Source organism: Callorhinus ursinus, unplaced genomic scaffold, assembly GCF_003265705.2.
Source record: "Callorhinus ursinus isolate GAN/ISIS: 27379988/994484 unplaced genomic scaffold, GSC_fseal_2.0 scaffold28, whole genome shotgun sequence".
NCBI classification, from domain to species: Eukaryota; Metazoa; Chordata; class Mammalia; order Carnivora; family Otariidae; genus Callorhinus; species Callorhinus ursinus.
The window spans coordinates 16,500,789-16,515,931 of NW_027397090.1; the positions used below are offsets into that span (position 1 = coordinate 16,500,789).

The window sequence follows — 15,143 nt, forward strand, 5'->3', positions numbered from 1 at the left end:
TTCTTATTCTTGTTTGCACAATTTCTAAAGAAAAAGTCCAACACAATTCTTTTCCTTGCTTCTGTGTACATAATTATTTTTTCCCCTCTTCTTTCTTTAAAGATTTTTATTTCTCTGTGATTTTCTGCACTTCAAATCTGATATGTGTACATATGGTGTTGCGGGTGCTCATCTTGCTTGGTGTTCTCTGAGCTTCTTGGATCTGTGGCTTCACGTTTATCATGAATTTGGAGAAACTCTCAACAGTTATTAATTCAGACGTTTCCTTTGTGCCTTTCTCTCTTTCTTCTGAGTCTGTTATTCCCATTAACTATATGTTACACCTTTGTTTATTTGTCCTTTTATTGAAATGTAAGTGACATATTGCACTATCCACTGAAGTATCCCTGGTTGCATTTGCAAAAAGCATGAGGGCACCAGGTAAAGGTTTGAACTCTTTTCTAGAAAGGCCTTGTTCCAGGGGGAGACTGCGAAGATGGTGTTCACTGGCTTCCATTCCCTTGAACGCACCTCCTTAGACTTCTGTCAGTATGACAGAAGCTTGCCGCTGAGGCTAAAGCTTGTGGACAAGCAAATAGACCCCTTTCTCCGAAAGACTGGAGTGTGTTTTGTCTGTCTGAGCAGTGCACTGGGAGTCTGCCCAGAACGCTCTTCCACTGTTACAGTCCCATGGGACCCAGAAACACAAGCTCCCTGGCCTCCAGAGCCAGGCGATGTAGGGGTGACCCCTAGGTGGCAGTCACAAAAAACTGGCCCACGAGACATAAAAACTGGGGCACCGGATGTCTGCAAAAGCTTCTTTCTGGGAGACACTGCACAGCAGGGGAAGAACACAAAGATGGTGCCTACCAACCTCTGTCCCTAGAGAGTTTGCCAGCAGGTGCCTGGCCCTCAGACTCACATTTTAAAAATAGCAACTGTGTCCCTTTCACAGAAAGCCTGGGTGAAGAGCTGCTTCGGCACAGGGGCTGGGACTGGCTGAGTCTGTGGGCAAGCCTGTTAAGAGCCGTTTCTTGGTGCACCACAGCCCTGAAGGTCTCATGGGCACAAGCCCCATTGTTCATCAAAGTCATGGTTTGGGTGCCAGTCTTTAAAAGCTGGGTTCCCCAATGTGGGGTTGAACCCTTCACCCCCAAGGGAGAACTCTGGGTATTGCATTCCCTCCCAATGGTGGGGCGCCACACCAGGGGTGGGGTTACGGTGGAGATCGCCTCCGTGTGTTTTACTTACTGATGAAGTTCTTTATTTATTGCAGGTCCATTCTGATGTTGTATTTCTTCTTGAGTCAACTTGGGTGGCTTGTGTGTTTCCAGGAGTTTTTCCATTTGATCTAAGTTTATCTACTTTGCTGGCAACAAATGTTCTCCCGAGCATTCCCTTGTGAGTCTTACTTCATGTCTGTAAGATTAATCGGGATACATCTTTATCGTTGCTGATTTCAGCTAAAGTTTCAGCTGATGTAGCTAAAGTTTTATTCATTTTGTTAATCAGACAGAGAAAAAGCTTTCAATTTTAATTTTTTGATTTAGTTTTAATTTTGTTGATTTTGTCTCTTTTCCTATTTTTAAAATTTTATTTCTACACTATTCTTTATTGCTTTTCCCATCTTCTAGTTTGGGGCTTAGTTTTATCTTTCTCATTTCTCAAGGCAAATATTTAGGTTATTGATTTTTTTTTTCTTTTTTAGTGCAGGCATTTATAACTATCAATAACCCTGTAAGCACTGCTTTCTCTGCATCCTGTATGTTTAGGTATGTTGTATTTTTGTTTTGAGGCATCTCAAAGTATTTCCTAATTTTCCTCATGATTCTTAATTTGATCCTTTTGTTATCTTGTTTTGGGGTGCCTGGGTGGCTCAGTTGGTTAAGCGGTTGCCTTCGGCTCAGGTCATGATCCCAGGGTCCTGGGATCGAGCCCCACATGGGGCTCCCTGCTCAGCGGGGAGCCTGCTTCTCTCTCTCCCTCTGCCACTCCCCCTGCTTGTGCTCTCTCTCTCTGTCAAATAAATAAATAAAATCTTAAAAAAAAGAATATCTTGTTTAATTTCCACTTATTTGTGAATTTTCCAAGTTTCTTTGATTATTGACTTTTAATTTAGTTCCATTGTTGCCAGAGAGCATACTCTGCATGATTTCAATTTTTAAAAGTTTGTTGAGACTTTTTTTATGGCTAACTAGATGGTCCTCTTGGAAAGTGTTTCATGTGCGTGTCAGGAGAATGCATAGTCTGCTGGTGTCTGGTGCAGTGTCCTATAAATGTATGTTATCTTTAGTTGGTTTATTCCTTTGTTGATTTTCTGGTAAGCTGTTCTCCCCATGACTGGAAGTGAGACTTTGATGATCTCTACCCATTATTGTTGAACTATTTCTCCCTTAAATTCTGTAAGTTTTCCTTCATACCTTTGGGCTTCTGATTCTGGGTGCCTATACATTTATAATTGTTATATCTCAGAGAAGGATTTACTCCTTTCTCATTATAACATATTCCTCTTTATCTCTAATAAAATGTCTTGCTTTGAAATCTGTTTTGTCTGATGGTAAAACAGACATTGCATCTCCTTTATGGTTTGCTATATGGATAGTATACCATAGTATCCTTTTACTTTCAATCTACTTGCATATTAATCTTCAGAATTTCTACAATAGAGAGCATGTAGTTGGATCTTGCTTTTTTTTAATCGAATCTGAAAATCTCTGTCATTCAATTGCCTTTCTTAATTCATTCATATTTAATATTATTTACGGTTGAATTTACATTGGCTCTTTTGTTCTCTTTTCCTATGTGTATTATGTCCTTTTTGTTCTGTCCCTCATTTATCAGCTTCTTTAGTGCTGGGAGGATATTTTCAGCTTTAAAATATTAATTCTTTTAGTGATTTTCAACTATATGCTATTAATTTAAACTAAATTAACTCCAGTTAGATTTAGATAATTTGATCCTATATAACTCTTGTTGTTATGCATATAATGTCTACATATTATGATGGAAGGACCCATGTTTATAATTGTTGCTTATAATTTTATAAAACTTGGGGCACCTGGGTGGCTCAGTTGTTAAGAGTCTGCCTTCCGCTCAGGTCATGGTCCCGGGGTCCTGGGATCGGGCCCCGCATCGGGCTCCCCGCTCCACAGGAGGCCTGCTTCTCCCTCTCCCACTCCCCCTGCTTGTGTTCCCTCTCTCGCTGCGTCTCTCTCTGTCAAATAAATAAATAAAATCTTTAAAAAAAACTTAATAAAGCTAAGAGGAGAAGAGAGCAAGTATATATTTCTAGAATTTATTATATTAGCCTTCTATTTACCATTTCTTTTCATTTCTTCCTCTGGATCTAAGTTACCACCTAGTATTCTTTCTTCACTGCGATACAACCTTGTTCTCACCTGCCTCCTTTTTGCTGTTGTCACATGTATTACAGTTTAAAGTTTATATTTTATAGGGGCGCCTGGGTGGCTCAGTCGTTAAACGTCTGCCTTCAGCTCAGGTCATGATCCCAGGGTCCTGGGATCGGGCCCCGCATCGGGCTCCCTGCTCAGCGGGAAGCCTGCTTCTCCCTCTCTCCCTCTCTCTGCTTGTGTTCCCTCTCTCGCTGTGTCTCTCTGTCAAATAAATGAATAAAATCTTTAAAAAAAAGTTTATATTTTATAGTCCCAATAATACATATATAATGTATACTATTTATTTATTTATTTATTTATTTATTTATTTATTTAGAGAGCAAGCATGCGAGCGGGGGCCAGGGGGCGAGGGAGAAAGAGAATCTCAAGCACGCTCCCCACCGCCCAGCATGGAGCCCAAGGCAGGGCTCAATCTCAGGACCCTAAGGTCATGACCTGAGCCGAAATCAAGAATCAGATGCTCCATGCACTGAGCCACGCATGCGCCCTGTGTATATTTTAAAATTAGTTAATAGAAGGGGGAATAAATGTGCAATTATATTGTCTTGTATAATCATTTATATAATTATCTTTACCAATGCTCTTTGCACCACCATCCCCACCACGGATTCAAATTACTGTCATATTTCTTGCATTCAGCCTGAAGAATGTCCTTTACAGTTTTGTGTAAAACAGATTGACTAGTAACAAGTGCTTTCAGTTTTTGTTTATCAGAAAATGACTTTATTTCCCCTTCACTTTTGAAAAATCATTTTATGTGATATAAGATTCTTGTCTTAAGTTTTTTTTTCCTTCCAGTTCTTCAAATAGACCATTCCACTGTCTTCTGGTTTCTACTATTTTTGATAAGAAGCAACCTGTTAACTTTATTGCAGTTCCCTTGTACATAATGAGTTGTTTTTCTCTTGCTGTTTTCAAGATATTTTGTGTCTGGTTTTCAGCATGTTGAGTCTGGTGTGCCTGAGTGTAGATCTCAGTCCCTAAAACTATCAGGAAACCTCATTCTAGCTTATTTGAAGAGGTAAGTGGTATGATTTTATGAGAAAAAGATTATTGTTGGCATAATCTTATCTTCCCAACAAGGTAATCACTTTCTTTCTTAGGGGAAAACAATACGTATTTGATAGCAGCTCTGTGTTTTAGCCAGTGTCACAGAGTGTCCCATTATTGTCTAGCTGAAAATAGTTTTGTTTTTGTCTTTTCCCTTAGGAGACCTGGGCTAGAGTTTACGCATGGGTCACCCCCAAGGCAAATATTCAAGGAAAGTACAAGTGGCAATTTTTAAAAAATTAAAGTAAGTCTATGAAATATTATAAGGTCAAGTGTAATATAAATGATTGCAACTCTAATGAAAAGTTGATTATCCCATTTAGCAATAAATTTAAAGACAATTATTTTAAAGCGTTATTGGGTTTAAACAAATTGCAGTCGTATTGAGGCTATGAATAAAGCAACAATAAAGTTTGTAAAATAGCATCATAAAAATCTGGATACCTACTTAGTTGGATATGGAACCCCTTAGTCATGTAAGTGATAGTAAATGAGGTAACACTATGCTCTAATTACTCTATATGAAATGGTGCGTAAAAATCATTATGTTTAGTTGAATCAATGTTTAAAATTATTTAGAATCAATGTAAGGTATTTTAAAAATTACTTTCTATTGGCTTTTCATTCCATCGCAGATAATTTAAGATTTTATGTTAGATTATTGGTGTTTAATTTAATAGATGTTAAATTAATACATTGGAATAATGTAAACCTGAGTAATTTAATCTGCATATGCATTGATTTTTCTTTTTAAAAACTAGGTTCCTGATGTAGTGTTCCATGATTCATCGTTTGCGTATAACACCCAGTGTTCCATGCAATACGGGCCCTCCTTAATACCCATCACCCGATGATGTACTGTATGGTGACTAACATAACATAATAAAAAATAAATAAAAATAAATAAAAGTTTCAATCCTCTTAAATAAATAAATAAATAAATAGATTAAAAAAAACACCCAAGTTCCAAAAAACTTCCTTCTAAAAAACTTTGATTTTTATAAAATAAAATCTAGCAACTGCTGTTATTGTATTACCTCAGAATTTTTAGATGATACTACCACTACTAGTAACATCTCCACTGTTCGTTGAAAACCTGCTAAATTCCAGGCGTGTTACCACAGAACAATAACCATAGTTCATACTTTGAAAACTGTTAGATTGTTCCGGGCATCACTCTAAGCATTTTTTCATGTATTAGTTTCTTAGTCTTTGTGTTATTATTACCGTCACATAAATAAAACAGACACAGAGAAGTTAGTGACCTGTCCACTGTCACACAGCAGAGCCTACATGCAAAACCAAGGCTGACCAGAATCTAACCACAGTGCAGTCCTGCCCATCCTGGGGTCATGGAGATTTGAATTTGACCACTTGGGTTCTGCTATTCAAGAGGTCTGTAAACTTGCAAATCACTTAGAAGCCCTGAGCTCCGCTTAGTTCATTTATAAAATGGGTGTTAATAAGAATAATAATGACACCCACCTGATAATGCCATTAAGAGAAGGGAATAAGATACTGCAGTTAGATGCTGATCTTATTGCTTAGCATACGGTTAGTGGTCAGCATCTGCCCACCTTTCACTATCCTTGCTTATACTTATTATTTTCCCAAAGTCCTCATGTTGATATTTTGTCTGTTGTTCTCAGTCTTGCCAGTCATACACTTTAGATATCCAAAAACCACACCACTTCTCCAGAGCTTTCAATTTCCTTGATTTTGAAGACATCATTTATGACCAGAACAGTACAAAGTTAATAATAGCTGTAAAGGAACAGGAACAAGGGAGTGAATAAGAAATAATCCCCTTAAATAGACTTATTGATTGTAAAATGCACCTCAGTTTCAAGAAAGACATTTATTGATTGACTTGAACTTTTTCCTGGATATATGAATTGTTTGTGTAAATTAGGAGGTTGTATTTTCTTTTTTTTTTTTTTTCAAATTGAAGTATAGTTGATACCCAATGTACATTAGTTTCAGGGGTACAACATAGTGATTTGACAAGTCTATGCATTAGGCTGTGCTCACCACACGTGCGGCTGCCATCTGTCACCATACCCCTGATTACAGTACCAGTGACCTCTCGCTGTACCTTTCATTCCCGTGACTTACTCATTCCATCACTGGAATGATGTACCGGTACCTCCCACTCCCCTTCACCCATTTCGTCCATCATCCTGACCTCCTTCCCTCTGGCAACCACCAGTTTATGGGTCTGTTTCTGTTTATCTGTTTCATTTCATTTTTTAGATTCCACATATAGGTGAAATCATATAGTATTTGCCTTTCCCTGTTTGACTTATTTCACTTAGCGCAGAGAATGGTACATTTTCTTTCCAGTGGTTATGAACTTTTGTTGTTCCCTATCTCATTCTATTGTATTAAATTAGTACTCCCTAATCATAACATTTACAAATGGTCTTCTTAAATTTTGGGAAAATGCTTGATGTTTTCTATTTAATATGGCTTCTCTTTTCTACATTAAAATAAACATAGCAAGGGTATCTTATATGACTGTAAATCATACTATATAAAATTCCACTGATACAAAGAAGTTCAACATTCTAAACATATGCTTATCCTATATAGAATGCCAGAAAACACAGTATGCTGTTTTTAGGTCAGAATTCTTTGAAAACAACGGAAACAAAACTCAAGTGAGTTTATGGGCAAAAGAGAATGTATAGTTACTTAATTTAGAAGTCCAAGGGGGATGGATTTGGCTTCAGGAACATTGATATTCAGGGGTTCAGTAACCAGGTACCTTCACTCTTTGGATCTCTTGGGTTTTATTTTATTTGGTTTCAGGATGGTTCCTGGCAGCTCCAGGCGTAGTCCTTGAGATTTAACATTTTGGTTTATCCTCCATTTTATGTTACATAAATGTTTCATATTTGTGGTCTGTTTCTGTTAAGGTTATCTGTACTTTACATTTTTAGTTACTCCGTTTCAGAGAAGCTAACTCTTATGATTTTCAATTTTAGAACTAATTACTTAACATAGTGTGAGCATGTTTGCCATATTGTTTGTTCAGGAAATGTTGTGACATATTTATGAAAAGCATTTGAGAAAGTGTACAAGATTTGAAATATGAACAATTGGCCTCTATCTGGAATCTGATCTGTTCAAAAAAGAACTTCAACCACTGTAAAACTCAATGCATCTGCATAAGTGAAAATCAATTCAATTGATTTTGACAGACTTGCACCACTGCCTTCAATTCAAAACTCAATTACACAGAGTGTTCCAGAATAAGATAATTCCAGTGACCAACAGAACTGGGATTTTTACTTAATTATACAGAGGCCTCGCCTTGTTTGAGTTTTCAGTGAAATGAAATGTTTTAATTTAATCTCATAGAGCATAAATCTACAATATACTTACACTCTGCCAGTGCGAAGAAATCTATTCTTCCATTGATGTGAGAGTAATTTAAATGGGCAATTACCACCACTAATGGCTCTGCACTTTTTCTCCATGCATTTACAGCCTGCGCTCTTACTGTCCAAAGGGCTTTGATGAGTGTTGTACAAGCAACCTGAGGAATTTGACATCAACATTCCAGCAAACCTGGAGGAAGGGAGTGAGAAGCAGGTCTACAAGCTATTTTCTCCTGTTTCGGGAAAAGAAAGAAGGCAGGTGACACAATCCTATCAACTTATAAACATGCTGCTAAGAACCAACCAGTACATTCCTTTCCTAGCAGATACTTTCGGCATGATATTCGTTGTCGTTTAAAATTGTTCATTGTTTAAAAAAAAAAAAACCTGAATTCTACTCCTGAAACCAATAGTACACCATATGTTAACTAACTAGAATTTCAATAAAAATTTGAAAAAAAATTATACCGGAAAAAGTCAGAATTTTGCCAAAAAACTCCAAACAAAACAAAACAAACAAAAACAAAAACAAAAAAAAAACCCAACAATGCCAAACAAAACAAAACCAAACCAAAAAACCCTGAAATCTCGGGACTTATTGAGCATAGTTTCCTGAGAAATGTGATACAAGCTATGCAATTAAGTATAAAATGGGGATAATTCACAACCCACAAGGCCTTTCTTATGTAAGTGAAATGACCACATACCTCGGTTAAGACCTAATATGTTGGGGTGCGTGGGTGGCTCAGTTGGTTAAATGTCTGCTTTCGACTCAGGTCATGTTCCTGGGGGTCCTGGGATTGAGTCCTGCATTGGGCTCCCTGCTCAGCGGGGAGCCTGCTTCTTCCTCTGCCTCTGCCCCGCCCCCTGCTCATGCTCAGGCTCTCTCTCTCAAATAAGTAAATTAAAAAAAAAAAAAAGACCTAATATGTTAGTGTGAACCACAGCATGCTCAATGCAGGAAGAAAGAACTCAGAAAGCATCATTACAAGTCCTTGATTATCTAAGGAATGTTTATTTCCTCTTTAACTTTACAGGTTTTGCTAGACAAAGAATTCTTCGTCAGCAGGCTTTTTTTTCTTTTAGCATTTTGGTCATGTCACTGCAAAGTCTTCTGAGCCTCATTATTTCTGATAAGAAGTCAACTGTTAATCTTCCTCAGGTTCCATTGTACATTATAAGTTATTTTCCTCTTGTTACTCTCAAAACTTTGTCTTACTACAATTTGACTATGATGCGTGTAGACGGAGACTTCGTTATGTTAGAGAGAACTTGAAGTATGTGAAGCTTCTTGGAGTTGTAGATTAATGTTTTCCATTAAATTTGGGAAGTATCCGACAGTTTTTTCCTTCAAATAATTTTTCTGCTCTTTTTCTCTCTTTTCTTCTGGGACTCCTATTACATCTGCATTTGTACACTTAATGGTGTCCCACACATCTCTGAGTCTGTTTATTTTTCTCCCTTTTTTTCCTCTCCATTATTCACATTGGATACTCTATTGATTTATCTGCAACCTTGATGATTTTGTCTTCTGTCAGCTCAAATCTTTTGTTGAGCACTTTTGTGATATTTTTCATTTAAGCCATGGTATTTTCTGATTAGACCGCACAATACTGTGGGTCTACAAAGAGGAATCATCTCAGACTCCATACTTCAGAACACTGAAGTCATTAAATCTAGAAATACAAAGGGACCTGAGAGATAATTTAGAACAATATTCTCTTTTTACAGAAATAAAGATAGGAGATAAGGTCCAGTAATTTATTTATCTAAGAATTATACACCTCAAAAACTGCAGAGATTGAATTTGAGTTCATTAGTCCTGAATAAAGTGGGAAGGCCATTCCAACATGCAGTATGCTCGGAGCTGTGACACATGCACAAATTGTTAGTGGAAAAATACAAAGTCATTCCTGGAATGAGAAATGAATAAAGTGGTAATACACTTCATGTTACACTTAATTTATCTATATACTTGTTCAGTGCAAACTTTCAGAACACCTGCTGTGTGTTAGCAGCTTACAGAATCATAACAGCTAATATATGGGCATTTATAAATCTCTGGAATACTGTCCTAAGCACTCCGTATGTGCCCTCATAAGATAGATATGGTTAAATCCCACGTTGGGTGTGAGAGCTAAACCTTCAAGAGGTTAATAATAAACAGCATTATGTAGCACTGAGCTAGAAGCAGGTACTGAGTGCTCATTGAATCCTCATAATATCCTTCAAAGATAGATATTATTATTTACGGCTATTTTTTTTTCTGCATTTAACAGATAACAAACAAAATCACAGATAAGTTAAATAACCTGCATAAGATCAGACATGGAGGAAGTGGCTGAGTTGCCCTTGGAACCCCAGAATCTGGCTTCTTAGCGACACCGCTTAGCTACCATGTAAGGCTTGCTTGTGCTCTTAACAGCTATGGTGCACCATATGTATGCAATACCTGTCCGTGGGTAAGTACTACAACAGCACCTAAAGCTACAGAATTAGTTTCCTGGGGCTGCTATAACAAAATACCAAGAACTAAGTAGCTCAAAATAACAGAAATTCATTGTCTCATAATTCCAGAGGCAAGAAGTCAGAAATGAAGCTGCCGGCTAGGCCATGCTCCCTCCACAAGCTCCCGGAAAGGGTCCTTCCCTTGCCTTCTGGCTTCTGTTAGTCCCAGGCATTCCCTGGCTTATAGCAGCATGACGCCAATCTCTGCCTCCGGGTTCACATTGCCATGATCCTTCTGTGTGTCTCTCGCCTCTTCTTATAAGGATGCCGATCATACTGGATCAGGAGCCCATCGTACTCCGGTGTCACCTCACTGTCTTTTTTAACTTTTAATTAATGCATGGATTTTAGAGACAGAGAGCGTGGCCATGAGCAGAGAGAGGGGCAGAATGAGAGAAGAGAATCTCATGTAGACTCCACGCTGAGCATGGAGCCCCACACAGGGCTTGATCTCATGACCCTGAGATCATGACCTGAGCCGAAATCAAGAGTTGGTCGCTCTACCGACTGAGCCACCCAGGCGCCCCCAGTGTGACCTCAACTTAACTTGGCTAATGACATCTGCAACAGCCCTACTTCTAAATAAAATCACATTCTGGTGTACTGGAGATTAGAACTCTAACATAATCTTTGAGGATGCAGTTCCACCTGTAATAGCTGCTGAATCAGAATCTCCCTCTGATGAGGTCCACAAGAGTACACACACACCCCCACACACTCTTGTATTGTATAATTACAACATTTGAAAAGTATGTTAGGGTTTTTTTCCCTATTTTTAATAATTTTGCTTTCTTATTTTGGTAAGTACACCCTGACCAAGAGCTAGAGATTTACCCTCTGCAAACTTTTAAGTGCACAGCCAGTGTTGAGGCTGCAAAAGCACTAGGTTGTACAGTACATCTCTGGAACTTATTCGTCTTGCATAACTGAACCTTTATACACATACAGCCAAGAAATTAATACATTTTTTAAAAGGCTGAAAAATAATCGATGAATTTACGACCCCAATTTTTAAATTTTGCTTGGTCTATGTGTACCAGTAAAAAGATAGTAAAACTCTAATTTATATGCTACTCTTTACATATTTCTCATTTTTATGCTTCTAAAGAATCTTCATAGATAACAAATGCATGACTTTCTAAGTTTATGGTTTCATGTTTTATTGTTTTTATTTTTATTCTCTCATTGTTAGATATTTAGTATCTTTTTATTATTTTGACAAAATAGGCAAGACTATCATTGACATTTTCAAAAATATATTTATTGCTTTTAAATTAACACATAAGATAAATTCTTAGGAATAAGATTTGATGAATAGGAACATTTCTATAAATTATAATGAAGCACCCTGATTTATTGCGCCATTTTGAATTGCCAGGAGCAGGGCATTTTCACCATTTCCAACTTGGGTATATGCTTCCCAAAAGAAATGAAAACATATGTCTGCACAAACACTGGTATGCAAGTGCATTATTCACAATAGCAAAAGTTGGAAAGACTCCAAATGACCAGCAACGGGGGAAGAGATTTTTTAAAATGTAACATATTTATAGAATGGAATATGTTTGGGACATGACGGAAAGGAGCATGGACACCTGCTACAACATGGGTGAAAGAGAAAGAAGCCACACACCAAAAGCCACAATTGTATGAGCTCTTTCACAGGAAATGTCCAGAGTATGCAAATCCATCAAGATGCCAAGTAGATTCCTGGTTGTGTAAGGTTAGCCCAAGGGTGGAGTGTAGAATGAAAAGCGGCTGTCGATGGGCACAGGGATTTGTTTTGGCGATAGCAAAAAGGCCTTAAGTGTAGATGTCGGCGAGTTGGCACTCCTCTGTAATATACTAAAGGCCACTGAGTTGTACACTTCAAATGTAAATGGTGTAATATGAGAGTTTATTCCTGTCAAGCTGTAAAAGAAATGCTCTGTGAGTACAGACAGTGCCAGTTCTGCCAAGGACCCCAAATCAGGAGGAAGGGAGTTAACCTAAGCCGAGAAAGGCTTCTAATGCATACTCTCTCCCCTGTTCAGAAAGTCTTTACATCCAGGAAAAGCTGAGAGTAGGGACGTTTGTGATAAGGAAGAGAAGGGACACTCGTTCCACACTGACTAAGTACTGAACCCTCTCCAAAAAATCCTTGTGAGTTACACAGAAGTGGGCAAAGACTGTAGCTCTTGAGGGCAAACCATGCTCTTCTCACCCCAGGATTCAAAGACCTTCACCAGTATCTACTACATAATAGGTGCTTAGTAATTTTTTACCTGAACCGACCTCAGTTTAGAATTGTTTTTCTAATTTTATAGACGGTGCCATGTCCTAAAAAACAATGACAAGTAAAGGCATAAATTTAGATGCTAAAATACCCGCTTATAGTTCAATTTAAAAATATATCTTTAATTCTTTTTCTTTATTATTGATAGGGAAGGCCGGGTTAAGGTTTTATTTTTCAAATTTTTGAGAAATCAACAAATTGTCTAGAAGAGTTTGTAAAACAGGGTGTGTGATTACAGATGGCAAAAGAGTCAGAAATTAGAACACAGCAGTTGGCTCATGGGTATTTATTAAACATCCAGGCGTTCATCAAGCATGCGGAAAAGGAGACTCGAGATTGCCAAATAAAGAGTTTCTATCACGTCTCAAATATTCGGGCTTGAAGAATGCAGTAATTCTGCCTGCATGTCTTATGCAAATGAGCATGATTATTCTTAATCCATTGGGTTCTTTATCAGGAAGATGTTGGTCTCCTGTAAGATGTCAGCTCTATCAAAATGGCGAGGATACTTAAGGGCAAATCCTCCTTTGGTTGCCCCCAAAACACAAGATGTTTAAATTATGTCCTCATATGCCTCAGGCCAATCTCCCTCTCTGGCTGGGTCAGCTCAAGGGACCTCACTGAAGGACAGAAGAGGTAACCAAAAGAGATAACTAGTCCTCCTCAGCCTTAGAAACTGAGAAAAAAAATCAGATAAGAAATCCATGTTTAGAAACCCAGAGGTCCAACTGGGTTTCTAAATGATGAAAAGTATTTGATGTTGCCTTAATGTATTATTAGTAGTTGCTGAGTTTTACCCATTAATAAGGACACTATCTGGAGAAATTCTCCATCATGCCTTATCTGGTGTCAATGATCTTCATTGTCACCTGGAGTCTCATATTTAAGAAAAATTTAGGGGGAGTGGGAGAGAGTTAGCAGAGAATGAGGCTCAGGTGAGGTGGGCCTTAGGGAGAGTAAGTAGATGGACCCACTGAGGAGGTCAAGGGTACACGGAGGGACCCAAAAATAAAGTAACAAGGAGACCGAACAAGGGGGCCAAGACAAAATAGAGATGAGAGGCTGAGTAGAAAAGGTGCTTGATTTTTTTTGTAAGCTGGGGCTCTTTATTCGTTTTCCAGACATGTTAGCTCTAGGTTCCTACCGCCAAGGGGTTAGGTGGGCTGAGGCCCAGAAAGGAGTGGAGTGCTGCTCTTCAGTTTGGGGAATGGCTTCCGGGAAAAGCCTGGACCACACTTCCTCCTGAAGAGCACACTTATCCGGAGTTGAGCCCAGAGAGGAACCGTCTGATGAAGTGGTTGCGGGAAGTTACTTGCGGGCAATAGAAGATAAAGGCCACTAAAAAAATCCACTAAAAAACGGTAGGAATCGAACAGATAGAGGGGACTGTGGTGGGGATCAAGAGGGGCCAACACACGAAGGCAGGGAACTAAGCTGAAACAATCATGTCACAGAGCAACGGATAAACAGGTCACACGGATTGAAAGGCCTAAGTTAGGGAACCGAATGCTACCCCCGGATAAATTGTAGAGGCATCTTGACCTGAATTTGTGCTATCAGGGCGTTCATTAATTTCATTTGTAAATAAGTGCTAAGGACAATAAGTTAGGAAAAATACTGCAGACAGTGCCGGGTACATAATATACACTCAAAAAAGAGGAAACTGTAATTGTTTTCACACATAAATCCAGACAAGCCAAAATAAAATATTCAGACAACTTAATACCCTAACAAGTAAAAAGAATATCAAAATACTGAAATTCACAAGAAGATTTTTCCATTGTTGTGTAGAATTTACATTAAGAGATACTCTCCCCTGGGCGCCTGGGTGGCTCAGTTGGTTAAGCGTCTGCCTTCGGCTCAGGTCATGATCCCGGGGTCCTGGGATCGAGCCCCGCATCGGGCTCCTTGCTCAGCGGGAGGCCTGCTCCTCCCTCTGCCTGCCACTCCCCCTGCTTGTGCGTACGCGTGCTCTCTCTCTTTCTCTGACAAATACATGAATAAAATCTTAAAAAAAAAAAAAAGAGATACTCTCCCCAAAGCTATAGGACTTCTCTCTCACTCAGACTGAATAAATTAATACAGTAATTCTTAAACTCGTATATTGTTTAACACTTTCCAAATCTGATGTTATTTCCCTGGGTTGATACAAGTCTTTTGGAGGAAAACAGGACAGGAATCAGGGGGTCATTTGAATAATTAAAGAAAGTAATTTACAGAGAAATTGTCCTTATTTAAGGTGACAAATTTAATAAGTGACAACAAGGGGATCAGACTGAGATTGTTCTATAGTTTTTGTTTGCTCAGATTTAGTATTCTCATCTTCCTGTTTAATAAATCTCTTTCCACTAAATCCTGCTACAGCTTGTTTCTAAAATAGAAAGTGGTAAAAGATTTCTATACATATGAGTGAAAGGTTTTAGGACTTGAGTCTCCTGTGCACAGGTAATGCCAATTTGAATAGAAGAACATTTTATTTTTTTTTCTGGTAAAATCCCCAATGTGATTGTGGGTGAGTGCAATTATCTTAAATAC

General features: G+C 38.4%; 1 long non-coding RNA gene across 1 annotated transcript in view; it reads left to right on the top strand.

The window, feature by feature from the left end:
* Positions 1–8,246, top strand: part of LOC141370217 (uncharacterized) — an 18,116-nt gene extending 9,870 nt beyond the window's left edge. Inside the window, exons 3-4 of the long non-coding RNA XR_012374084.1 lie at positions 4,602–4,686; positions 7,935–8,246. This is a non-coding gene — a long non-coding RNA (uncharacterized lncRNA). The remainder of the gene's footprint in view (positions 1–4,601; positions 4,687–7,934) is intronic.
* Positions 8,247–15,143: the final 6,897 nt, after the last annotated feature.